The sequence below is a fragment of the Hermetia illucens genome, chromosome 3 (assembly GCF_905115235.1).
Source record: "Hermetia illucens chromosome 3, iHerIll2.2.curated.20191125, whole genome shotgun sequence".
Lineage (NCBI taxonomy): Eukaryota > Metazoa > Arthropoda > Insecta > Diptera > Stratiomyidae > Hermetia > Hermetia illucens.
Genome location: NC_051851.1, coordinates 161,768,602 through 161,794,752, shown reverse-complemented (window position 1 = coordinate 161,794,752; position 26,151 = coordinate 161,768,602). Strand labels below are relative to the sequence as shown.

At 43.6% G+C, this 26,151-nt stretch overlaps 1 protein-coding gene across 1 annotated transcript in view; it reads left to right on the top strand.

Annotated features, from left to right (window-relative positions):
• Positions 1-12,865: 12,865 nt before the first annotated feature.
• The window catches only part of LOC119652263 (neuronal acetylcholine receptor subunit alpha-7-like), a 222,585-nt gene continuing 209,299 nt past the window's right edge, over positions 12,866-26,151 (top strand). The window contains exon 1 of the mRNA XM_038056244.1: positions 12,866-14,057. The gene's annotated coding sequence lies outside the window, so the exon portion shown is untranslated. The remainder of the gene's footprint in view (positions 14,058-26,151) is intronic.

Here is a 26,151-nt window from a genome sequence, read left to right as displayed (position 1 = left end):
AGCATGACTGGCATTATGCTATCTGGGCCTGGAGACTGGTATGCGGAGAAGCTGTTTATAGCCCAGCCGATCCTATCCTCGATAATTACCGATTTGATAGTCTCGCGCAGCTGGGGTTGCCGCAAACCCTCCAAGCAAGGTTCTGACTCACAGTCCTCCCCGCTGGAGGGAAAGTGCGTTTGAACTAGCGGCTCCAAGGTTTCACTAGAAGATTCCGTCCAGGAGCCTTCCGACTTTTTAAGGAAGGATGGGCTCTTATGTTCCTTGGACAGAATCTTACTGAGCCTCGCGGATTCATTAGTGCTTTCGATGTTCTGACAATAGTTCAGCCAAGACCGCCTCTTGGCGGTGCTGATGGCCTACTTGTACTTCTTCAGGCAGTCCTTGTATGGCTGCCAGTATTTTTGCCTATAGCAGATGTTGAAGATTTCTCTGGTCAGTTTCTTGAGATTCGAGAGATCTTCATTCCACCACGGTGGCAGGGTCTTTTTGCTGTACTTAGTAGGGCCCGAGACTTTAAAGGCGGTATCAAATGCCTTCTCCAAAGCCCCGACCTTTTACTCCAGTTCGTCTGTCGTGCCAATCCTACCAATTTGCGCACCGGAGAGTTTGTTCTTAATTACCTGACTAAACTTTCTCCAGTCGATCCTCCTGGGGTCTCTAAAGGGCTTGGAGACCTCTACAGCGAGATCTAGACTGAAGAGTATCCAACTGTGGTCAGAGAAGGATCTCTGGTCAGACACTCTCCAGTCCTCCATCCTAAGAATCCCATTGTCGGTTATTAGGGTGATATCAAGGACCTCCTCCTAACCGTCACAGTTCTCCCAGCAGGGGAAATGGAAGGTTAGTGTACTGCCCCTGTTACACACCGATAGATTTGAAGTAATAATAAAATCAAAGAATGACTCACCTCTTTCGTTGATTTCGGAGCTGCCCCAAAGCGTATGCCTTGGATTCGCGTCGTAGCCTATCAGCAGGTTGGCTTTCTTTGTTTTTATGGTGTTCATCAGACGTTGTAGTTCTTCTGGTGGAGCTGATCGGTCATGAGCCATGTAAGCGGAGGAAATATACACGTTCCCTGCCCCCGCCTGCTCCAGCTTGACCACAACTAGGTCACTGGAACACAGATCCGGGCACAGGAAAGCGTGCAGACTCTTCCACGCAAGAATACATGCTCTAGGTCTATCCTGATCAGCGTCTCCTGTGCTGTAGAATAAATTATAATATTTGCTTTGGAGCCCTTTGATGGTTCGGTTGCTTCCGACCCAAGGCTCCTGTATTGATGCGATGTCGATGTCTTCCTCTAAGAGGAAGACGAGTGGATTAGCCGAGGCGCACTTCGAGTGCAGGAAATGGACGAGCTTGTCCTTCTCCATGCGGATCTTCGGCAACCAGATGCGAGCGACCGGTCTCCTGGGAATCTAGTCGTAAGGGATGATCTTGAGCTTATCGTCCTCCCAGGCGTCGCTGATCTTAGCGACACACGAATCGAGAAAGTCCTTAGAGAACTGGTCCATGCAAGCTATTACGTGGAACCCACGGACCACCTGAGATGAATCAAAGTGGGGGGTGAGTCCCGGGTGTTTGCCTCCGGTGTCCAGGAGATGCTCATAGACCATGCCCGGCAGCTTAGCCTCAACACTGGTCCACACCTCCAGCGTTAGTATGCCGCTAGCAGCATTGCCATCCGCCAACGCCACATGTAAGTGACTCCTGGGCACGTCGCTGAAGGGCTTCGCAGTACGTGGCCCGCCGGCTGACGGTTGCTGTATAATCTCCTTTGGATGTCGCTTAGCGTCTGTGCTCTTGGCCACTTTGCTCCGCTTCTTATCTTGCTCGACCTCGTCTTGAGGTCGATTGCGTTTTAGAGGGATGGGCTTCGCCTTCTGCTCGTCAGCCAGGGGTTTGCTATTGTATTCATCAACAATCGCCTGGTATTTAGCAAGGTCTTTTTCATCCCACTCTTCGATAGTACCGGCCTCCTTATTCTTAGCAATCTTGTTGAGAATATGCATGGCCTTCTGGTACTGGGTCTTGAGCAGGACACCCGTGGATCTTCGCTTCTTAGCCGGTTTCCAGTTCTTGTCGGTTTTCGCTTTCGAGAGATCCCCCGACGCTGGGGGTTTCGGGTCAGGAGTACTATGTCTGGTACTCGCTACATCCAGCTTGACGGTAGTGGGTTCCAGGCTGGAAGCCACTAGTCCGTCTGCCACCTCGCTCCGGAAGGTCCCTGCGGTTGGTTTGAGCACAGCGGTGCTATGGCTGGCACCAAGTGTATTGCTCTCGACGGCTGCTGTCTCCTGGCTGGAGGCCAGCAGCTCGTCCTCCGATGATGCGCCTGGCATCACCCCCTCTTCTTCTATCGTCGTTTTTGTTTTTTTGATAATTGAGTCAATGTCTTGGTCCCACGACTAGTCCGGGAAGAATGTTCACCCTGGCTGGCCCGGCCACCAGGGTAAGGGTCTTATTTGAAACTGAAGGTGCCCAAGGTATTCAGAGTTCGCATACTGAAGACCAAGCTCCCCATTGGCCACGCAGCCCTCGGCGTATGCTGTTCCGCCTTGGTTTGGGGTCCTATTAGCACCTTCTCCGGTGCAGGGAGGACGATCCCCGGGCTTTTGCTTCAGTGCATCTCCCCATCAGATACTTGCCCCTAACACATGACCAGCAGACAAGCAGATCCTCGTCAGTTGGATGAGCCTACTCCCAGCCCGGCCCTACACACTCTTGGCCCGCCCGAAGACTGTTTCCAGCGGCTACCACGAGGAGTTCGTGTGAGGACTTGCCGAATTATGCAACTTTAACCTGAAGCATAATCAGACCGGGCCGCCATGCGATAAGTACAACACAAGAAATGTTTAAGTGTCGCCATCTATTGACAAAATACGACATTTCTTTTTCCCAACCCAATATATCTAATTTTTGTGCCCTGACAATAATTTCAATAATTCGTCCCCTAAACCAACGAAATTAGCTCTGACCATTTCCTCCCCTAAAGGAGCCCATCGGTAATATCCTAATCCAGCCATGAATCATTTCAGCTAATCGATCAATGCTAACAACGAAACAATCTACAAATCTAATAATTCTATCTGGCAATTAGAACACAATGAGATTTTCGGTTGGAAAGTATCTTTTTTAGTCGTCCCGGGAAAATGTAATGCTTCCATTTTCAACTTTCTTCTTGTCATTTTTATTCATATCAATCTTCCTTGGTTCTTCTAATTTTCTCGGGAAATTTTAAAATTTACGTCTTTAGTGGTAATAAATTTATTTAGAGGAGGCGTTTTATATCAAAAGGACGACTAATGAGATCAATATGCTTGCCGTTGTGTTCTTTTGTACAGCGCTGAGTGGTCATCCCTTTTTTAATGGCAAGGACGGAAAAGTCTGTTATGATCTGAGAGTGGACAGATTTTCAATTGTAGGATTTATGCATGTTCGAGAATAGATGAATAGATAAAGATATACTACATCAATCTCTGGATTCTTTGTAGAAATCAGCTACTGTTGCTGTGGATCTAGGGTTTTTATGAGTTTTATTAATGCAAAGAGTTACTTAGTTGGAATAGGAACAAAGGATGAGAAGGATTTTGAAGCCTTGAAACTAAGTGCTCGTATCTATTTGTTTTCAATTCCACAAAGGTGGTTGATTGAAAGGTGAGAAATGAAAAGTTGTTGCCTGGATAATCAAACAAATCAGAATCAACTAGAGACTCAGCGTTTTAAATATGAAAGTTTTTGGGATTTTCCTATGTAACAACGAGTGCACGACTCACACTTATTTATATTGACGAAGTATGGTAACTTAGAGTGTAGTGTGTATAACTTGGTTAATAATAGTAGAATTCGCACCAAAACTTCTAGTATCGTGTCCTACATTTATTATAGCTTGTATATGAGCATTACAATTTCGTACTCTAATGATGAATTTAAGGCAGATAGAAATTTTCAGAATGTGGTAATATAGTTTTACATATATTTGATCTGGAAGATAACCACTTGACTTGACTCCGGTGCTTCGCTTGATAGTGATGGAAGAAATGGGCTGAAAGATGAGGTACAAATCCATACAAATACTTTTGTGATTGCCAGAACTCTTTAGTAAAGAAATGAGTTTCCTGGGCGGGGGTGGTTCTTTAGATGTACACAATCGTAGTCGGGGCCAAGAAAACTCGCTTTGGCGTACCTCCCACGGCTGGGTTGAAATTATGTGGACTTCACTCAAGAACCTCCTAAGGCCCTTTTAAGGAGGCTGCAGGGGTCTCCGAGAGCGTTCGTCCTAATTGGGACATGCGTGCAGGAGTCGAGATTTCTGGAACCGTCAGCTACGTTTTTCGCATGGTTTCACCTTCTGCAGTACGTCTTTGAGCTCCGCGTGTGTGTTTGTGTGTGTATGGTGTGGGAGAAGCTACAGCTTCTGAGCACTCAGGTCATGTTGGACACCCCCGTCTAATGGAATATTCCGGATTCGTTAACGTATCGCAGGATTTCCGTTAGTGGATCTGATGCTACCCATCACAACTGGAGTACATCCGCAATAAAGATCTGATAACTGATGCGTTCATAGGCGGGGCATTCACATAGGAAATGCTCCGTGGTTCCGCTTCCTTATTACAGGAGGGACACGTATCATCTTGAGAAGTTCCTATTCTGAACATATGCCCAGATAGTGAATTATGGCCTGTCAGAATGCCCACAATACACCTGCAAGTCCTCCTGCTTTTCGACAGAATAAACTTTGCTGTACGCATGTTTGGTTCTGGCAGGAAAAGTTTGATGTGTCAAGCAGTATTTAGGTTCTGCCACCTGCCATTGTGGGAAGCTTGTTCCTAGTTTTTTGAAAACAGACTTAGCCAATGTTACCGACACTCCAATTCCTGATTCCGGTCCCGGTATAGGGGAGATTGACTCCTCTTTCGATAAAGCATCCGAGATTTCATTTCCCTCTACGCCACAGTGACCAGGTACCCAGAGTAGTTCCACCGTATTGAATCTAAAGATAGAGTTCAAACGGTTGCTGCATTCCTCAACGATTTTCGAGGTGATCAAAGGACTACTCAACGCCCTCAATGCAGCTTGGCTACACTAGACTACAAATTCCGATGCGCCTGCCCTTCAATCACCCAGTTTGCCGCCCTTAGGATCGCATAAGCTTCGGCTTGAAAAACCGTTGCATATTGTCCCATATTGTGTTTTTATTCAAGAGGTAGAATCCGGCTCCAGAACCCTCTTCTGTTTTTGAGCCATCGGTGTAGACGATTTCCGTCTATCCCGCCACGCATTCCTTTGGGACTTTCCAATCCTCTCTACGCTTCAGGGTAACTTCATATCTTCTACCAAACAGATGTATGGATGTATGGACACGAGAATCGGAAGGCATTGTAAGAACTGGATTCAGTCCTCCTAGTAACGCTTCCAATGCTATGTGCCCTCCACAGCGGTTGCTTCCCCATAGATCTAATCAATTTAGTCTATGAGCTGCTCTCATTGTAGGTCTTTGAATAAATACATCCAAGGGCTGCAAATTGAGTAATGCTTTTAGAGCTGCGCCGGATGTCGTGCTCATGGCACCAGTGATACCCAGATCCACAGTTCCTTGCAGTGCGGCTAGTTTACGGTGAAAACCTTTTTGTCTCACCTTAAGCCACCACACTACGGATGCATATACGAACATCGGCCTAATGATGGCAACGTATATCCACATTGCCACATGAGGCTTGAATCCCCATGTCAAGGCAAAGGTGCATAGCCCATAAGCTGTGGGAGCTCGTTTCATCTTTACCTCTACATGTTTGTTCCAAAGAAGTTTTTTATCTAGAGTGACTCCCAGATATATCACTTCTTCGGAGAGTTGAAGGTAGTACTCCTCATCTCAGGGAGGCAACATCTATCCAGTTTTCTCCTTTTTGTGAATAATACCATTTTGGTTTTATTTGGATTAACTGACAGACTATGTCTGAGGCGCCAGCTGTCTATCAAATCGGCACGTTGTATATTCGTACACACCGTTCCAAGATCCCGATCAACAGCAAGCACAACTAAGTCATCAACATAAGCTTGAGTGTGTCTTGGCAAATTTTGCAGTTCGCATAGTAGTAAGTCGATCAGCATACTCCACAGACGTGGCGAAAGCGCACCTCCTTGGGGGCAGCCCTTCGTTGCTTCTGCAGTCAGATAGCGATCGAAACCCACTTCAGCGCACAGAAATCTCTGCGTTGGCATAGCATGGATCTCCTTAATTAAAGCATCATCAACATCATGCTCTCTGGCGACATCATAAAGTTTTTAAAAAAGGCGCACAGTCAAAAGCCCCTTCAATGTCCATGAACACCCTCATCGGGTACTCACCATTCAAAGTTGCATCCTCTATCTTTGTGACCAAAGAGCTCCGTAGGGCTTGCAACAAATTCCTCGTGATTGGTAGTCCTGAAGGCAATTAGCATAAGTGACAGGATTTGCGAACATGGAGAGTCATCTTAGACCCTTACACACTACACTACACTACACTACACTACACACTACAGGTAGTACGAGGTTGCCCGGTGGTATTTGAAGCCGAGGAGCCTGCCTAACTCCGAGAAAAGGGAGGACTTGAACTGTATTCCCTGTTTGTTGATTATGATCGCCAGCATATCAAAGCTTGGGATCGACTCTCGACAGTGACGTTCGACGCAAGATAGTGCAGAAATCTCTTTCTGATATATCGCTTCCGGCCACTGCGTCAACCTAATAATGATTGTGAAGCAATTGCTGACACGGTATGAGCATTGTAAAAGGTCAATTATGTCAAGAGGCATTGTATGAAAGCGCTTCGTAGAGTAAAGGAACACCCCTACCTCATTCTTCACATTTTTCCTTGTTTTGCGTTTCTGGCATGCTATGAACTATTTCGTCCAATAATTAATGTACTTGACCATTTATGAAGGTCGTAAATATTTTGCGGTGACTAGCCGATTCGTTATCCGTCACTTTGTTCTCTGATCCGAAACGACGAATATTGAATTCTTTCATACCTCTCGAGTGCTCCTCGAGGCTTCCAATGAGACTTGGATAGCCACAAGGACCCCAGTCAGAAACTCTGAAATGTATATATATTTTAAATTACGTTTAAGAATTATGCAAGCTCTTGGTTTTTGACAACAGGAGTCCAAATTATCTACATTATTCCTCAATGCAGACCGAGAATCTGCCCCGGAACACCCAGGGCTGCTGAGCCAGCACTATTCCAATATTTTCCTTGGAACTTGCCCTTGCAATTACCGCAGATGCAGCTTTTGCATGGTGGAGGTCTATCTGGGCTATCTTAGTCTTGGCCATTGGCTCCGTTATTATTTGGAGCTCTTCTCCACTGTCGGAGTATCGCCCTCCTCCTTCGACATGGCGCTTTCTTGCGAGTCGCTGTCCACCCTGAGCCCAAGGAGTCCTAGGTCTAGGTCACCCAGCTTCTGCTCTTCACTGGGCAGCAGGTCTACTTCCCTAGTTGATCCAGTCCTTTCCGCCTCTATGGGTTTCGAGACTTCTTGGGGGACCTCGGTATGCTTTTCTCCTAGTATCTCCTTCGAGGTGTCTTTCCTCGACTTTTCCCTGGGTACATGTACGGGTATGTTGCCAAATCGATAGTTGATATGGCGACTCCGACGTTTGAGGGATCCAGGGATCGATTATCTACCCCGAACGTGAGGAGTTTACCCTTTCCCACCACCTTGCTTCTGAAGACTCTCCATAATCGCGTATGGAGATCCTCATTCTGAACGATTAGGAGGCCCATAGGATCTTCCGTTTCTATTGGCGCGGCCTTTGGGAGAAAAACTGTCACCATGTGTGCTCCTAGTATATCATCCCCAACACATGTTGACAGTTCTGCCCCTTTTCAGCCTGGCAATTTAGGAACTATAGTTCTAATCCACTCTACAGTGTCTCCCGTCACGCAGTCCACCAGTATAAGGTCTGGTCGAAAGTGGATCCCGGTGAACACAAGTTTCGAAGTCTATCCCTTGCACATCTGCCTGACGACAAGGTCTTTGATGGTTTCCTGCTCCTTACGAGTAAGTATTTGCTTGGTAAAGATGTTTGGCAGTACGGCCAATCGAATGCCCTTCACCGCACTAGCATGGCTAATGGCGGGCTTCCTGAGTCCTACCTTTACCCCTGACCTGCCCAGGTTTTCTCCCCCCTTGGGTTCAGGTTTGGGTTTTTGGGAGCATTCCCTTCATGCGGGCTAATCTCTGCTGCTCCCGTTTCTCGGCTCCGGTAAAGATGGGTTAGGTCTATCCTGAGCCTTCTTAAGGGCCTCTTCTGGTTTCCTTCAGGGAGCACAGGTACCATTTAGCACTTGCGCTACCGAGATCTGTCTCCTTCCTGACGTCTGATATATTTATCTCAGACGTGCTTTTGCTAGTCCCTGTTTTTTGACAGTGATAGTTGTTGTCCACGCAGTATACCAATGTTAACCTTGGATCCACTGCTTGATGTCCCAACTTCTCCCTTCTTGGGTGTAATCACCTGGCTCTCAGTATTTCGGAGATGCGTCTCCGCCTGATTAACCAGTTTATGTACGGTATGCCTTATTGGTTGTAGTTTTATTATTTTTATTGCTGGTATTCATTTGAATCCCACGAGTATGAAGGCTAGGAGTTCCGCCGTGCCATAGCTCCCGTAGCACGGGAAGGCCTAACTTACTCACTAAGGTGACCTGCTATCAATGAGGCTCCGTTGGAATACAGTCAGTTACTCCCGACTGTGAACTATCCAATGGGCGCATTCGCATGACACCCTGGATTGGGGGAGGTGTTTTTCGTAGCGTTTTGTTAATAGTAGGGTCACCTCGTACAGGGTGTGGCTATCACCACTCACTAACGGTCTTGGTAGACGAGAGGCTTGCCTCTGAAAAGCCACGCACCGCCCTAGAGGAGAGACAGCTCACCCTGGGAGAGAGATAGGTTGACCTCAGGGAACTATGTTCCGCATCAGTCTATCCTGCAGTGCACTGCTTGACCCCATCATACTATAGAGACTGCCCTTATAAACTTTCCGGGCTGAATCATCCTCACTCATTCGGATTAAGTGACCCATCCACGGCAATCTAACTGGATTTTATCCACAACCAGACGGTTGTGGTATCATTATCATATTGTCATAAATTTCATTATTATAGAGGCTATGGAATCGCCTATCCACATGTAAGGGACCAAACATTCTGCGAAGCATTCTTCTTTGGAACGCGAATTTTTTTTCTAAGGACCCAGATCTCCGAGAAATACATGAAGACTGGTAAGGCTATTGCATTGTACAGAAAGAGCTTTGATGCTGTCATATGGTGAAACGTTTTGGCCGAACAGGTTTTGTAAGTTGAAATAGGTTATGTTATATGCCAACAACCATAGTCGCATTTCATCGTCGTAGCTGTTATCGGTTGTGATTTTCGACCCTAGATAGGAGAAATTATCAACCTTCAACGCCTTCATTAATGTGCAGCCCAAGATCTACCGCCACCTGCTCGATCTGGATGATGGTAGAATGTACATCACGGGTTGTTCTTCTCATACTCTCAATATTGTAAGCATAGGCCACTAGTTGGGTGGACTTAAAGAGAGTCGTGACTCTCACATGAACATCAGCATCGCTGATGACTTTTCCTAGGACCAGTTTAAAGGAAATGCATGATAGGGCATATCCTTGCCTTAGACCGTTCTTGATGTTGAATGGTTTGGTGAGTGATCCTGCTAGTTTTATCTGACAACGCACATTGGTCAGGGTCGGTATAGTTAGTCTTATCAATTTCATCGGGATACCGAATTCTGTCGTAGCCGTGTACAGTTTTCAGAAGTCGATGAAAAGATGAGGCAACTGATGTCCATATTCCAACAGTTTTTCCACCGCTTGCCGCAGAGAGAAAATCTGATCTGTTGCTGATTTGCCTGGAGTGAAGCGTCTTTGGTATGGGCCAATGAGGTTCAGGGCGTATGGGGCTATCCGGCCTAGAAAAATAGCGAGAATAGTTTATATATGATACTCAACAATACAATCAGTGCAGCCGCCTCCATATTTAATCAATTCGACTGGAATTCGATCGACTTCTGGTGACTTATGGTTTTTAAGCCGATGACTGGCACGGACTGTTTTTTGCATGTCTGGTGGTGGCAGCATTTTCCGTCGTTTTCAGTTAGCAGGACTTTCAACTCCCGTGCCTGGTGTCAAGCATTCTTCTGCTCCGTTGCTAGCTTATATTCATTGTCGAACCAACCGTTCCGACTTTTCTCTGTGACTAGCGCCAAATATGTTTGCAGCCCGACAATAATAATTTTTTTCAAGGTGTTGTGAAACCATTTGTTGATGCTTCATCTCCAGGACCACTGTGAGCAGCGGCTATTGCGTCATCCATTTCACCCATATATATGTTACGGAGGGCTTTGTTGTGGAGGGTTCGGTATTCACTCTCACTTGATTGTCAGAAGGGATTCTAAACGGTGTTTTAATTCAAGCTCATAGGACTGTGCCAACGAGATAGTGATCCGAGTCTGACATCCTTCAATACTGACAGGTGGCGGCGTTCAGTCAACACGTGGACGATTTGATTGAAAATGGCAATTTATATTTGTGGACCGCTTTCTGCGCAATGCAGGTGCTTTCAAAAACTCCGTGTGATAGAGGCAACTGAATAACCTGTAGTGCGTTGTCATTGGTGTCCTTATGTAAGGTATGGGAGCCGACGTATCGCCTGAATACGGGCCCCTTCTCTACTTGACTGTTAAAATATCCTAGCATGATTTTATCATACTTGGGGCAGGTTTACCTTGTAGAAGGTATCCTTCTCCGACTCTGGAGTCTCCTCTGCAGGGGCGTGAACTTTAATGAGGCTTATATTTAGACATTTGCCTCCCAAGCACAGAGTGCATAGCCTTTCGCTTATGTGTTTTATGCGTCGCTGGTCCATAAAAAAAGCAAATCCTTAGTCATTTTAAAACACGTCTAGCCCGAGGCTCCTTTCATGGCTTCATAACTTCTGTTATCAGCCCTATCCAACCCCCAACCTGGAGGACTAGTTGGTAAAATTTTTCACGGTTTCAGGCGTTTTGGTAGTTGCTGGTGTCGGTTCGACAGGCGTTTCCAAAATTTCATGCTCTATCGTGGGTAGCAATCCACGTTTCGTCCTGGGTTCTGAGAGGTAAAGTTTGTCTATGTCATGTGGATTTACCATTCCATAAGGTGGCTTGGTGTGATAGCATCATATTAAGGTGAATTGTCTGACGGTTCCAAAGCACCGAATCAAGAATATACAAAATTTTCTTGTTGACATGAGAGAGAGAGAGAGAGAGAGAGAGAGTATCCAGAGCCTCCCCCCTCAGATTCTCAGCCTGGCTAGCACAGAGTTGTCCGAGTGGTTCCGGACGGGGGCAGACTGGTGAACTTTCACGTCCGATTTTTTCTGTTTGTTTTTAGCTTTTACCATAGTCCCTCGTGGTTGATCTTGGTCAACCCAGATGGTCATTCTGACCAAATTTTGAGTACTATATTTCGAGTTTCTACCAATTTATTGAATTCTTTTATCTAAAACAAAACGAAGACCCGTTTCTGTTCTAAATTAATCCAATTTTCTGGTTCCTCTATGGAAATGTGTTAGTGCTTGTGTCCTGAACCATTTATTCAAACATTTTCAAAACTTATAGGTACACCCAATATTTTTGATTTCTGCACAACATGTTGAATAAAAAAATCTGAGCCGTTTATCGCATTGAATTCTATGAGAATGTCTGCATGTATTCAAAGCTATAAATGAGATTACTCAAATGCAAAGCATTCATGACTTACTAAATGCATGTGCATGCTATGCATTCATATCAGGAAGAAGGATACAAGAAGGTGATATTGAAGCGATTCCTCTTAGCAGGTTTTAGCATCTAAAATATGTTAAGTACGGCAAGAGATGGAGGAACGGTCAGTTAACTATCTAATATCTACAGATTGTGTTATATGGTGAGCATCGGGCGTTACTTTTAATAGTGCATTGAATGAAATTGAGGAATAGATAAAGGATGTCGATATCGATGCATATTTCCATCTAAAAGTTTGTTTTTTTTTAAGGTGAACACATTTGATTTGGATTTGTTGGGCAGATGCTTCGATCAGATACTTTTGTAGAGCAAATTTGATACCCAAGATTTTTAGGTAACCTAAGCTGTCTCGGAAAACCCTTGGATACGCTCTTATACGAGCAAGTGCATAATTAGTGACATGTTTGTCCATCACCCCATCCTTTCTTCATCTGACCAAGAAGGGGATTTTACTTTATCAAATCAGCTCCAGCAGCCGAGGAAAAGCTCTTATACTGGTGCCCACTCTTATATACTTGGAAATTCCAGAAAGTCTTCATTTAATGTGGATGTCAAGGCTCTTGTTCCTCTTCCACGCACATCAGATGCCCTGGCACCCCTAGGGATGGATGCTTTCTGGTCAGGATTAGGAAAGGTTATGTTTGTCATGTTGCGCGCGCAAGCAAGAAATTCCTTTAGTGAACGCATGTAGTGGGTTCAAGTACCTCAATAATTTCAACCACATTCATCGAATTCACAGAATGAATCCCATACAGATGGAAGAGTCCTGTTTTCACACAACAACAATTTGCATTGACTACTCCATGCAAAATTTTGCACACATCCTTCGCTAGCGAACTGAGTCAGTCCTGCTTTTTCTCTTCGAAATTTCTCCTGTGTACGTTCGAAGGGCTCCTGTAATACGTATCCCTGATATGACTCTCAGTTTCGACACTGGAAGTCCCTAGAATTTTTTACCCAGCAGCTAAGTGACGAACGAAATTCGGGGGCTAGTTGGTGTTCCGGTTTCGGGTTGTGCTGTTTGTTGCCTTTTCCTCCTTTTTGATTTTCATCATTCATATCATCATTCAAGAAAATATAAGTAAATATTCCAAAAAAAAAAGAAATCATAAATTTAAACGAGTAACAAACCAAAATCTCTGCTCGCCTACACATCGTCGTCTTTTTTGTGGTGCCGTTTTACACCGAAATACGAAAGATGATGAAAATCGACAAAGTATATCTTTGAAAAAATGTATGTGCGTGTATGCGCGTGTATCGAAATAGAGTGTTTTTTATCTAATAATTCACTTAACGATAATTTTCGGGATCGGCATAAAAACAGTGGCAACAAGACTATGAACGAAATCGTCTGAAAGGAACTCATCAATTTTCATCTTGATTGAGCTGCCTCCGGAAGACCATGTCTAAGTGAAAACGTCCTCAGTATTTCGTGGGAAAATCCTTTTGCGAGTCGAAGGGCGAAAAGGATATGTCGCGTTTCGCACACGAAAACACCATAATTGGTTTCTTTAGATTACATACATACATTTTCCCTTAGAAGCGTCCTGCTCTGTCGAGACAAAATACAATTTTTGCTGGTATGTCCGAAGATCCCGAGTGATTTTCGGATTGTCAGGACGATGTAACACCTATGATGACGATCGCTGGAGAGAAGAGTGTTGTTTGTTCCGAGCACCCTAAGTACATTATAATGGAGACAGTGTATCCTTGATAGGGATCCCGTGAATGCGAAAATACTTCTCGGGCGGTCTAGATCGTCCGTTTTTTGGCAGGACGTCTCCTAAGGTCGTGATCATGTTAAGGCGAAATTTTTTCAAAGTAAAAAACATGGAATTCGCAAATAGTGAAGTTAACGGTTAGACCGACAGACTGCAGTCGAACTCCCCATAACCCTCGCGACGCTTACATTCGGGGTGAAAAATATCGTGTTTGTCTCGTCCTGCAAGTTTATGGTTTATAATGGAAATTAACGGGCACAGTGGATAATTTCGGTGTTTGAAGGAAATCAGAAATTAATTTTTCTGAATTCCAAGAAAAGGTGAAACTTCTGTGTGCAAAAAGGACATCGGCGTGGAGTGTTGAAATCGCCAACGCATATTTTAGAGGAAAGCAGAGAATAAACGCAAGACAGAAAACGTACGTCAAAAGGAGGCTTTCAAAAAACATGTTACAACCGAAACCCAGGAGCGCTCTACTCTTGCTAATCCCAGGGAAATAGCTGTACGTGCCATTCATATCATTAACAAATTTCTAAAGTATTTTCCCTATTATCCGTGAACCTAAAATTCAAATCTGTCACCTATGCAAATACAGGATAAGGATGCTGACAATATCATAACTGTCAAGGAAAATTTTCCATTTCAAAAATCTTTTCTTTGCAAAATTATCCTGTTACTACCCAAGGAGTAATAATTTTTCAGTCTGTTCGTCCTACGACCCAGTCGAGCTCCTAGAGGAGCTCGCAATGAAAAAGGAACAAATCATTTGGACAGGACAGAACATCAGCACACGGGAGAGACAGGACGGTCATGCGTAATTGCGTATGGGCTACCGCGCGCTATGGGTTTTCAATTGTTTTGTTCTAATATTTCCATCTAGGATAACAAAGTTCTGGGAATTCTCTTGTTGATAGCAATGGAACGTACGCGAGCGCATCTTATGCTGGTTATGTATGTGTTTTTTGCGAGAGCAATTGAAGATTCGTCCTGGAATTTTACCCCTGAAAAGTTTTTGAATTGGCTTGGTCCATGCAAACTTCTTTCGGTTCAACTCGCAATGATTGGTGTTTGTCGGGGCTTTGGGGTTGAATTTTAAATATTTAGCAAACAGTGCAATTGCTGGTCATCCTGAGTCCTTTGCAATGTTCCTCTCCGCTCACAGTTTTTGCATTTTCTGAGCCAACGAATCCATGTCCTTGGATAACATCCCACGCAACTTTATGACTCGACTACCCACAAGAAGGATGAGAACTTTCCAGGATACTGTTATTGGTTGTTATTCTTACTGAAGCGACCCTTTAGGGAAAATTCTTCGAACGTCAAGAAACCCGTGACAGTTTTGAGTAATACCACGTCAGTGAACTATGCTCTTGACTCCTGCAAAAGAACATTCATTGCAAAATACTTGATTCTTGAAATTCGCAAACAAGAAGCTTTGCAATCTGGATAATGTTGCTGGAATGTCTGATGCCATTTCTCTGTAGCTTGTGGATGCTAGAATAAGGTTCGTCAGAACTCTTATACTCATGGAAAGTGTATGTGTGAGAAAATTTCAGGCAGAGCCAGGAGACTTTCTCCAATCTCTCAATAAACACTTATACACAGTCTCCCATTAGATTCGCCTTCACAGTTTCGTCCTTTTTGTTTTCTTTCACTTCTTCCTCGGATTGGATTTGAATTTTTTTTTCGGAAATATTGAAACGATTTTATAAGCTGTTGTGGAAAAATATTCTTTCATATAATCTTCTCGGATGGTACATTAACGTGAAATTGATTACAATGAATTTGACCTTAGGACGAGAGGTTAAGCTTTTTGAAATAAGTATTAAAAGGGGGTATTGAATTTCAGCATATTGCCGTCTACGTTTCAGGGGGGAAGATTGAAACCATTAAGGAAGGACAGGGTTTGTAATCTGTACGATGATGGTCCTGTTCAGTCTTCGATAGCAATGAATAGAGAGGTTTGCCCTCTATTTGTAAAAGTGCGGAATCTATGAGACTTGAAGTAGGGCAATAGGATAATGGCTTGTGAGGAATATATGCTGCATGGATTGATTGTTGTAGGACAAATATGTAGAATTTAGAGCAATCTAGACGTTGGGAAAGTTGTGCTAGTGTGCAAAATTTAAAATCATGGTAAATGATATAAATAAAAATATATGTCCTGTAAGAAAACTAGTTAAAATTAATGGTGTTCAACGCTTTGCAATTTCGGCGCCCAATGTGGGCTGGTGATGTGGGGGTAGTTTCCACTGATTCATATTCTTACTCCTTGTGATAAATCTCTTTAGATTGAGAGATATTCTATACGACTATATCCATTAGATGAATTTCACAGGTATTCGAATTCCAAATCTCCATAAATCTCGATGAACAAAGGCCGACCGAAAAATTATTTTTGAAAATTTCCGACCTGAATGACATTATTACAAAAAATGCAATAATAGACTTATTGGGTGCAAAAAATACTTTTTTATCGTTTGAAAGTTAGTTTTGCAATAGAAAACGCTATCTAAATATTTTCAGTAATTATATAGATTGCCATTTGGCTGCAATAGATGTTTAAAGATTTGGCGCCCAACGTGGGTGTATTTCGTTTAGAAATTTGTCATTTGACATGAAAAAATTTGAAATTCTTTGGATTCCTTGGAATAATAGTTGCGGAAATTTGAGTTCCCAGTGGGATGCTGCTCTTTACTTATGCTTTATTAAAATAACAGATTGGTAATCGTATTCGACTTTCAAATCTCCTCAAACCTCGGTGAACAGAGGCAGACCACCAAAATTCTTTTTCAAAATTTCCGCCCTGAATGACATTATTACAAAAAATGCCATAATAGACTTACTGCGTACGAAAAATATTTTTTTTTTTATCTTTTGAAAGTTAGATATTCAATAGAAAAAACTATCTAACTATCTGAAATTCTTTAGATTCTTTGGAATAGTAATTGCAGAAATTGGAGTTCCCAGTTTGATGCTGTTGTTTTCTTTATCATCATCAACGGCGCAACAACCGGTATCTTGTCTAGGCCTGCCTTAATAAGCAACTCCAGACATCCCGGCTTTGCGCCGAGGTCCACCAAGGCGATATCCCTAAAATCCGTCTGGCGTCCTGACCTATGCCATCGTTCCATCTCAGGCAGGGTCTGCCTCGTCTTCTTTTCCTACCATAGATATTGCCCTTATAGACTTTCCGGGCTGGATCATCCTTATCCATACGGATTAAGTGACCCGTCCACCGTAACCCATTGAGCCGGATTTTATCCACAATGAGACGGTCATGGTATCGCTCATAGATTTCGTCGTTATGTAGGCTACGGAATCGTCCATCCTCAAGTAGGTGGTCAAAAATTGATGAGCGTTCAGTCGTAATCCAAGAATAATCTCTGATTGAACGCATCCCAATTTTCTATCCGAAGTGTTCCTTTGTCAGTTATTAACACCAAGGACTTGCTTTCCTGAATTTGGAATGGAGAGGGTCGGTGCAGCATGCCAAAAGTATGTAAGATCTCTGTAAGACTACCAATTCGGTTTCTTCAACTGAAGTTTGCTTCCTTGTAATAATATCTAAGTTCTTAAAAGAGCCGGTTTTTGAAGGAAAGGGATTTCCTTTTGTTTGAAGTAATGACTGAAAATCTATTCCTAAACCAATCTATCTTTGATGAATTTGCATTCTGTCATTCGGGTTGATCGCTCATCTCCCGTTCATAAATATTAATTGTTTATGAAATGCAGCCCAATTGGAAGCACAGAATCTCACATGTTTAAAGTGCTTTGCTAAAACAATTGTCTGGTGGTTAGAGAACTGTAAAACCTTAGGAAATCAACCGAACGATTTTCGGACTGTAAAAGCAATAAAAATGAAGACTGGTTAAACCACAGTCTCTGAAGACTTCTTCTCTGAAGAATTCAAAATGAGACTCCATTAGAACATATTGTAGGGAAGTGGAAGGCGGAAAAATTACTTCAAGACTATGTGGAATCCTTGCACGAGATGATTTCGTCAAGTTGGACTTTCATAGAAAACTGAATGGTACTTTTATGAACTCCAGAGTTGTGACAGTGCAAACTCTGTTGGAAGTTCGATTGAATTTGGCAGTAGAGAATCAGTGATTTCTCTAAACTCCTGAACACGAATCTTTTCAAACCGAAATTGGAACATTACTGGAATGATAGTTGCTTGTCAAAAAATGAAAGCACCTGACATGGATGGTATTTACCCATCAATCTAAAAGGAGGATGTGCAGCAGTTAGGACGATCTTTAGGAAACTTCTTTCTGATGAGTCTTATTCTGCGCTAGTTGCCAACCTTTTGGCGGAAGTTCAAACGCAATGAACTGTAGATAAGGTACCTTATCTTCATTTTCGGTTAAATGTCTGGGGAGATTGAATGAGCACAGTCGTGAGAAGGCGTTAAAATCATACCCGCTAAATGAAAAGCAACATGTTGATCAGCGTGGCAAGTTCTATGAGTCTGCTCCTGATTCCTTAGTTTCCAAGATGGAGGACGCAGTTAGTTATTTTAGTTTAGTTTAGTGGGGAGAGCCGTAGCTCCAAGCACTCAGATGTTTGCTAGGCCTATTGTACTATCCGCGGAGATCGCCTATCCGTCGGCTTCTCGCCGACTTTGTTTGCAGGCTTTCGCGAATCTGAGAACATTCTCCAGAAACAGAAAATGCGCAGATTCTTCGCTGAAGAAAACCTTACCAAGGTATCTTCGTTTGAGGTCTGAGAAGGCCGGGCCGAGCTGCATATGAAGCGCGGGGCCGTCTCTTCTTCCTTCTCGCATTGGCTGCATATGGCCGAGACTACCAGTTCGATTTTTCCCATATGATAGTTTAAGTGGTAGAGTTCCGTGAAAAGCCCTACTAGGGTTTTCATCTCCCACTTCATGAGGGACAACAAAAATGCCGCTCAAACGGCCATGGGTTCTTCCACAAAGATTTTCGCCTGCAGGCAGAAGTTCAAATTTCTCCATCCTTGCCTTCGAGTAGACTTGACAGTAGATCGATTCCATGCTGCCTTGCCGCGTTACAGATCACCATAATTGAAGACGCCTTCGATGTCCATAGATGCGCCTAAGGCGTATTCTTTATCGGACATTGCCTTCTCTATTTTTCCCGTAAGTTCATGGAGTGCTGTCTCTGTGGGCAGCATGATGGGTATGTGGCCTATAGTGAAGTGGCCACTTAGGAATATATGTATCCTTTATTGACGGATCTACTAGCCTTTCTAGTCCTTTTAGCAGAAATGAAGTTAGGCTTATCGGGCGAAAGCTTTTTGTGTCTGTGTAGGTGGGTTTTCTTGATTTGGGAATAAATATTACCTCCACATCACGCCAGCTGGTTGGAGTATAGGCATGTGCTAGGTAAGCGCGGTATATATTCCGAATGTGTAGGCCCATGGCATCCATTCCCTTTATCACTAGAGCAGGAATAATGCCATCCGGACCTGTAAACTTGTGTCTATGGAACGAGTTCATTTTTCCTCTCGCTCCCGTAAAAATACTTTGTATGCCAGAGTCCAATCTTCCGTTTGAAGGATGTATGTGTCTGTCGGTCTCAAGATGAGATTTTGGAAGCTGCCTGGGAAGTGTACTTCAAGCAAATGATTTGCCGTTTCCTCGTCGCTTTCGGTGTACCTCCCGTTCTGTAAACGTAGATAATCCAACTGCTGGCTATGTGCTTTGACAAGGATCCGCTTCAGCTTTGAGGTTGCCTCAAGAGAGTTGGTATCATCCCAAAAGCATCTCCATGATGGTAGTTTGGCCGACCTTATGCTTTACTTTAGATCTTTTTGAGCCTCTTTGTACTGAATCCAGCAGGCGAATGAATGAGACTTTAGAGCTCGGTTGAGGGGCACCCTTGTCGTGCTCCTCTGTTTCGCTAAATTTGAGTTGCACCACTGTGTTTTACCCTTCTTTGGCATCATGAGTGGACAGCTCTCTTCAAAAGCTTCTCTGATCATCTGGGTTGTTTTCTCAATTGGAGTAGGTGGTAGTGGATTCAGGCTCATTAAGAAATCAATGCGAATGTGATCCGAGGCGCAATTTCAGGGGACCACAACGTGATGTTGATGACCTCTCGCCTGAGCACGTTGAAGAAAGTGGGATCATTACCCAAACTGAGGGTCTGCAATTCGGTTCCTACCAGTTACTCTAGTAGTCTCGATCCTCTCGCGTTGATGTTGGAATTTCCCTTGGGCGTTAACATAACAGCGTGCTATTATTCCCATACTTTCACTTTTGGCATATTGGTTAGTTCTGATGAATGTTTCACTAGGAATTTCGTCTACGTCATAAGGGAAATAAGCAGAGCACCATAGCATCTTCTTATCTCCCTGTTGGCTTGATCGTAGTGGTACCGCCATCACATAGGTCGTTAACCAAGATAGCTTGGAGGTATTTTGAGACCACCGTGCAGGAGCGGGGTCTATCACTTCCATTGGTATACACCGAGTTAGCATGTTGGAAGTTTAAGCCCCTAATTTCTCCACCAACAACCCATGGTTTTTGTATGAGGCATATGTATGTCTCACAGCTATTGACCTGAGGCCTGATAAGTACAGTCGCTGCTTTACAATGCAGTAAATTTATCTGAGAGGTATGGCGCCTCATCTACGCTTCAGATAAAGATGCCGTGGGATGGACGTTCCCCTCGGTGGTTTTAGGAGCCGACACTTATAAAGTCATAATCCCTAACCTGAAGCTTCTTAATATCGAGTTCGCAAACACTGATAGTGAGGAAAGTTCCCGCCCTATCGGCTCTTTCCCCTACTTTGCTATCTACTATCGTCTAGGTGTAGGTGTTGAAGTTATTCTGGACTCCAAGTTGTTCCAGGACCTCAACACCATTACGTTCCTTTTCTGAAAGCCAGGGAAAGCACTTTTTAAATGATTTTAACTCTTTTCAGGGTCAGTTGTGCACCTTGCCACACATCATTAAAAGAGGGGCAGTATTGTCTAAGCCACTCGTTTGTGCTTTCGTCGGCAAAGATTACCTGTAAGATTTTACGGTGTACACCTGCCGACTCAAAGCCTTACAATTAGGAGAAGTTTCATCATAAGCAGCTCACACTGCTCTGTATCGTAACCGGAAGGATTGGTGTCGTCATACACCATCCATTCATGGGCCTCGATAGTCTTGGCTGCAAATGAAAATTTAGCTGTTGCCGGCGGAGCCCGGAGGCGGTTTGCCCGGAGGCGGTTTGTCCGGGAGCATTGTTTTGCACGAAGGCTGTTTGCCCGGAAGCTGTTTGCTGGCCAATGACAGATGCTAACCCGTGGGTAAGACCTGAGCTTCAGCAAGTGGCGCCAATCGGAGCCCGGAGTCAGTAATGCTGCCAGAAGGGGACTGCTTCGGCTCGTCCCTTAAGGACTGGGTCCCCATAGGGTTGGTTCCCATTTGAATAAGTGGCTAATCTAAGTCTAGATTCAGGTTATCCATCGAATAGCCCTTACCCTTTTGCTCAGGTTTGGATCGTCACGATCAAAGTGCTGTTAAATTCCTTTGTTTTTGTTTTTTAGGTTTTAGTTTCTGCATAGTTGGCTGCCATGGCCTTTGTTTTACTGGGGAAAGTAAGTCGATCTCGGCAGAGTCCTTTTTGCCGAGACAAGGCTAGTTAAAACTGGGGGTCGCCTGGTATCCAGAGTTCTCCGTTCACGACTACATCTTAACCCCTGCGGCCATTCAGCCCTCGGCACGGTAGTCACACCTTGGCTTGGGGTTTTGATTATCACTTAGCTTCAGCTGCTACCTCTGGTTTCCCGGAGGATATATCCTTACTGAGCTCCTTCACCACGACAAAGTACGTAATCGTCGATGGAGATAGAGGACGCAACTTTGAAAGATGAATATATAGGCAAAGTTGAAACGATTTCTCCCAACTTATGGACTATTCAAGAGGACCCTCGCCTCGATATGGAATTCTGGCCTTAGGGGAAACAATGGACGCGAACAATGGAGGAAAGGAGTACTGCAAGAGACGCTAGAAGAATTGAATTCAATTTTTGTAATGCCTTCTCATTCTCTGATTTCCACACATCTGTTTGGTGATCGATTTGAAGTTAACCTGAAGCACAAAAAAACTGGGATAGACCATGAGAATGCGTGGCTAAATTGTGAGGTCCTCTTTATCTAAGAAGAAACGACAAGATTCGACAATTGCAACAGGTTTTGCTAAGTGCGACTCAGGTGATTGACGAGCGATTGAAAGGCGTGAAGGGTAATCGAAGCTTGAATACCTTAGCAAACGAGGGCTCGATTTTTCTTATGATGCAAACAGCAATTGATAGTGTTAGTAGCATCGACGAAGATCAGGAAGATATGTAGAAGGATTGTGGGTATTTTGACTACTAACGGAGGTGTTCGAAAAAAATACTATAGTTGCAGCGGAATCGGAATTTATGTGAATATAAAAGAATCTATGATATTCCTACGTGCTCCGGGACTGATCCTCTCCCTTGCATTAGACAGACATACTCACATACTCCGAAGTTATCTCTCCCTTCGATTTGTGATGTAACCAAAATGTCTTGAAGAACCGTCGTCGACAGGCGAAAATAAGAAAAAAAAATTAATTTGGTCTTAGCGCAATTTATCTGTTTGCAGGAAAGATGTAAGCCCCATCATCCTTATTCATATAAGGCATAGAAGTCTATCATAAATTGAAAAGTCCCATTATGAAAATTGAAGTGCTCTCAAAACGCATTGAGAGATAGTTTGGCAAATCACTAGCATAAAACTTTCCTATAAGTTTATCTTGAAGATACTTTGAAAACTGAAAACAACAAATGAAAGAATTTAGTTTTGATTGAGTTTTTCTCGTTAGTTTTATTGCATATGAAATGAATTTGTCGACTTTTGACCTCACGTTGGGCGCCAGAAAGGAATTTAGACTGACATTCTGGGTGGGTAATACCCAAAATTCGAAAAAGCTAGTTGAGAGCAAGTGTACAGGTTGGATCGGGAAGTCTTTTTATTTGTATCTTACTGAAATTCAATATTGTTATCTGGCCGGAGGGCGAGTTCGTTTTTTTTTCGTTTTAAAATCATTTTTCAATAAATCCAGTGACTTACATTTAATACATAGCGTTTGTTTGTTATTTCTAGCCTAAATGTAGCTTATGTATCATAATTAAATATTAAAAAAACGGGTGGCTATTACAATGTTTGGCCTGCCCGACCTTCTCTGACATTCCTTTTTACGGTGTATTTACGTTACACATTGATTTTGACAATCCATGATTAAAAAAATGGAGCACGAGAAGGCTTATCTACTTACTTATTCTAACTTAATCTAATCTAATAAATAATGCTTTAATCTAATGCTTATATCTAGTGTTTTAACAGCGCTTAACCTCTGTGCACCCCTACCAGGCAAGGGGTGTCGAAGAGAGAGACAATGTTGGGTTTTAATGCAGAGCTCACAAGGCTCAAGGCCTCAAGAATGTAGTCAATGGGGTGGAGTAACCCTCTAGATAAATTTGCCTCATGAGTGGATTGGGTTGATTCTCCCTTCTTTCGAAGAATCTTTCTAACAGGTTGAGAGTGAACTCTCGAAGAGGTTTAACTTTTGCTCGCCTGCACTCTGTGGCGTTGCGGCCACACTTCTTGGTTTTCCAATTGTACGACAAGCCGACGCAGTGTCTCAAAATTCTGGGCTCGAAGGACTCGCACTTCTTCATAGCTTTGTTCGAGCAAGTGGTCCACGTAGGGGCTTCGTAGCAAAGAATCGGACTTATGAGGACTTTGTATAGAGTCAGCTTAGATTTAGTGCAAAGTCCTACTCTTTTACGAAGAATAGAGTAGATATTACTTGGTGCACCGCATTAAGGTGAGGGTCGAATCGTAGGTGTTAATGAAATAGCATTCCTAAGTATTTCATTTTTTGAGAACTGTTCAATACGGTATTCCCGATGAGTAGTTTTAAGCGTTTAGCTTTTCTGTAGATAGATCTAGATCCCAAGTATCTGGATCTTCTCCGAAGAGTAATAACCTGTGTTTTACATTCGCTGAGTTTTATCTCCCCGGTCCGGTAGTGCATGCAGAGATCAGATAAGTATTTCTCGATATAATTAGCTGCCTTACCGGGTTGGTTTGACGAGAAGATAAGCGTGTCGTCAGCGAACTGTAATAGTTCTGTGCCGCTCTCTGGGATTAGAGCGCCGGCCGTGAAAATGTTGCAGAGTGTAGGTCTTGAAATGGATCCCTGCGGTACTCCGGAAGTGGCCGGTAGGAGATCGGAATAATCATTTCTCACGCTGACGTAAAAATGCCTCTCTTCGAAGAAACTTATCGCAAGTCTGATCACCGGGGTAGGGAAATCGAGGTTGATTAGTTTGAAAATGAGTCCGTTGACCCACACGGAGTCAAATGCCTTTTCAAGGCCTAATGCATACATTACTGTGGGTTTGTTACTGACATTATACAGTCTGACAGTCAGACTGACTGACAGACTAACAGTCTGATACTCACTGAGTCGTGAAGGTAGCTTAGTGCGTGTTAAGTCCCATGCATTGCCCGGAACCCTAATTGATGGTTCGGAATAACGTTTTTCCGATCGCAATGTTGGACTAATCCCACTCTCCATGGTTTTTCGAAAAGCTTGTCCAAGTTGGGGAGGAAAGAGATGGGCCTGAAGTTTTGTGGTTCGTGAGAGCCGCCTTTTTTCTTAGTGACGAATATCTTCGCTACTTTCCAAGCAGTGGGAAAGTAACCATAATTAGTGCAGTTGTTGAAGACTGCAAGAAGGAACTTCATTGATGCCCTGGGAAGGTTTTTGATGACAATATTTGGCATGCCATGACATCTGGTCCGGTTTATTTTTTGCTGTTAAGGTTTTTTATAATGGCTGCGAGCTGTGATAAGGTTTTTGGGTCATTTGGTTTGCAGGACGGGTTAGAGGTGAAGAAGGTAGTTAGTTTGAGTGAATGCTCATGAAGAAAGTTTTTGATTGTCGTGTCTACAATTGAACTGACGGCCTGGGTGTTTCTAGGCGAAGAAGAATTTAGTTGGTTTAGGAAAGACTCCGCGAGTATTTGAGCTTTCCTAGCATCGCTGCCGATGTTTTCATTGTTCTTGGTAAGAACGAAGTTTTTGGATCTGCTGCGCCTGTCAGCCTATTGATGTGTTCAAACTTATTAGATCCGGGTTTCACATCTGCTAGCTTCCTTCCTTGCTACGGAATTGTTCCACCATTTGACGGATTAATGTACTAGGGCAGTTAATCCGAGAAATTAACACTTTATATTCCGTGTTAGTTCTGTTGCCATTTTTGTGGAAGTTTCGCTTGAGATTTCTGCGCCAGATTTGCCTGACTTTCAGGTGTTTTATTATCTCGTGCGGCAGTTTATTGAACTGAATCTTATTGATTTGGAGGATCTTTGTGTTTCTACGTGTAGCAGGATTGATGGCATCAGATGATGGCCTCATCGATTTCTTTGTCCGTTAGATTTTGCGAGACAGTGATTTTTTCCAGGTTTAGCTGTGGTGTTAATTTTGTCCTGAACTTATCCCAGTAAGTATGGGCGAGTGATCTGATTGTGTTGGGTACTAGCTTTTGCAGTTGAGAGTTTAAGGAAAGTTTGAGTTCAACTGCGAAGTGATCGAACTTTCCTGGTAAGGTTTTGTACGTTAACACCTGCAGTGCGAGAGTGGCGTCTGCGGACATTAGAATAGTCTAGTATTGACTGACTTTCAAGCCTTGTGGATGTGTCTGGCACGATCATACCAAGCTGGTTTAATGGACTTTGATTATGGATCGACTTTTCGAGCGTAACCCCATTTCGGTTTTTTGCCAAATCGCCCCAGGAAGTGTGCCGTGAATTAAAGTCCCCACCAAAAATTAGGTATTTAGATTTTTACTGGAGATCGCTCAATATTTGTAAGTCTTGGCCCAGTTGTGCAGAGGGAGAGTTACATATTATGTAGACTGAAGCTATTAAGATGCGTCTATTGTCATTAGTTTCAACTAAGGCCGCTGGCGCGGAACAGGTTTGCAGGGGTTTTAATGGAGACTTCCTCAAATTCATAGTTTTTTCTGACATAAAGGACAGTAGCAGAGTTGGTGTCGTTCCGGATAATGTTATATCCGGTCAAATTAACGATGTGCCTGCTTTTTAAATGTGTCTCTGAAACACAGAAGAAGCTTGCTTTCAGGGAATCTACCAACTCTTGTGCGGTGGCACTTTGGACGTGTGAGACTAAAGATGCGGAGTTGAATGTGACGATTTTTAACTCCATAAACTCATTAGAAGTTGGATAGCTGCTAATTGTCGCTGTTCATTTTTTTGGGCCCAAGCGAGCGTTTCCACCGTTTTTGGAGGCCAACTTGTTGCCTTGAGGGAATTGAGGGGCTGCAGTTCTAGGAGTAGTATTCCTAGTTGCTTGGGTAAGAGGAGTTTGGGGGTCTGCAGCTCTAAAAAGAGTGTTCCCAGCTACTTAAGCATGAGAAACGTCCGTTTTGGCCATGCTTTGTGACATCTGAGTCACCGCCTGTTTGGCTTTCATGGCTTCGGCATTTTTTTTGCCCTGCCAGCTTCCCTTCTGGCAATCATGTCCTTGTATGCAGGGCATCCGCGGTAGTTGGCGGGATAT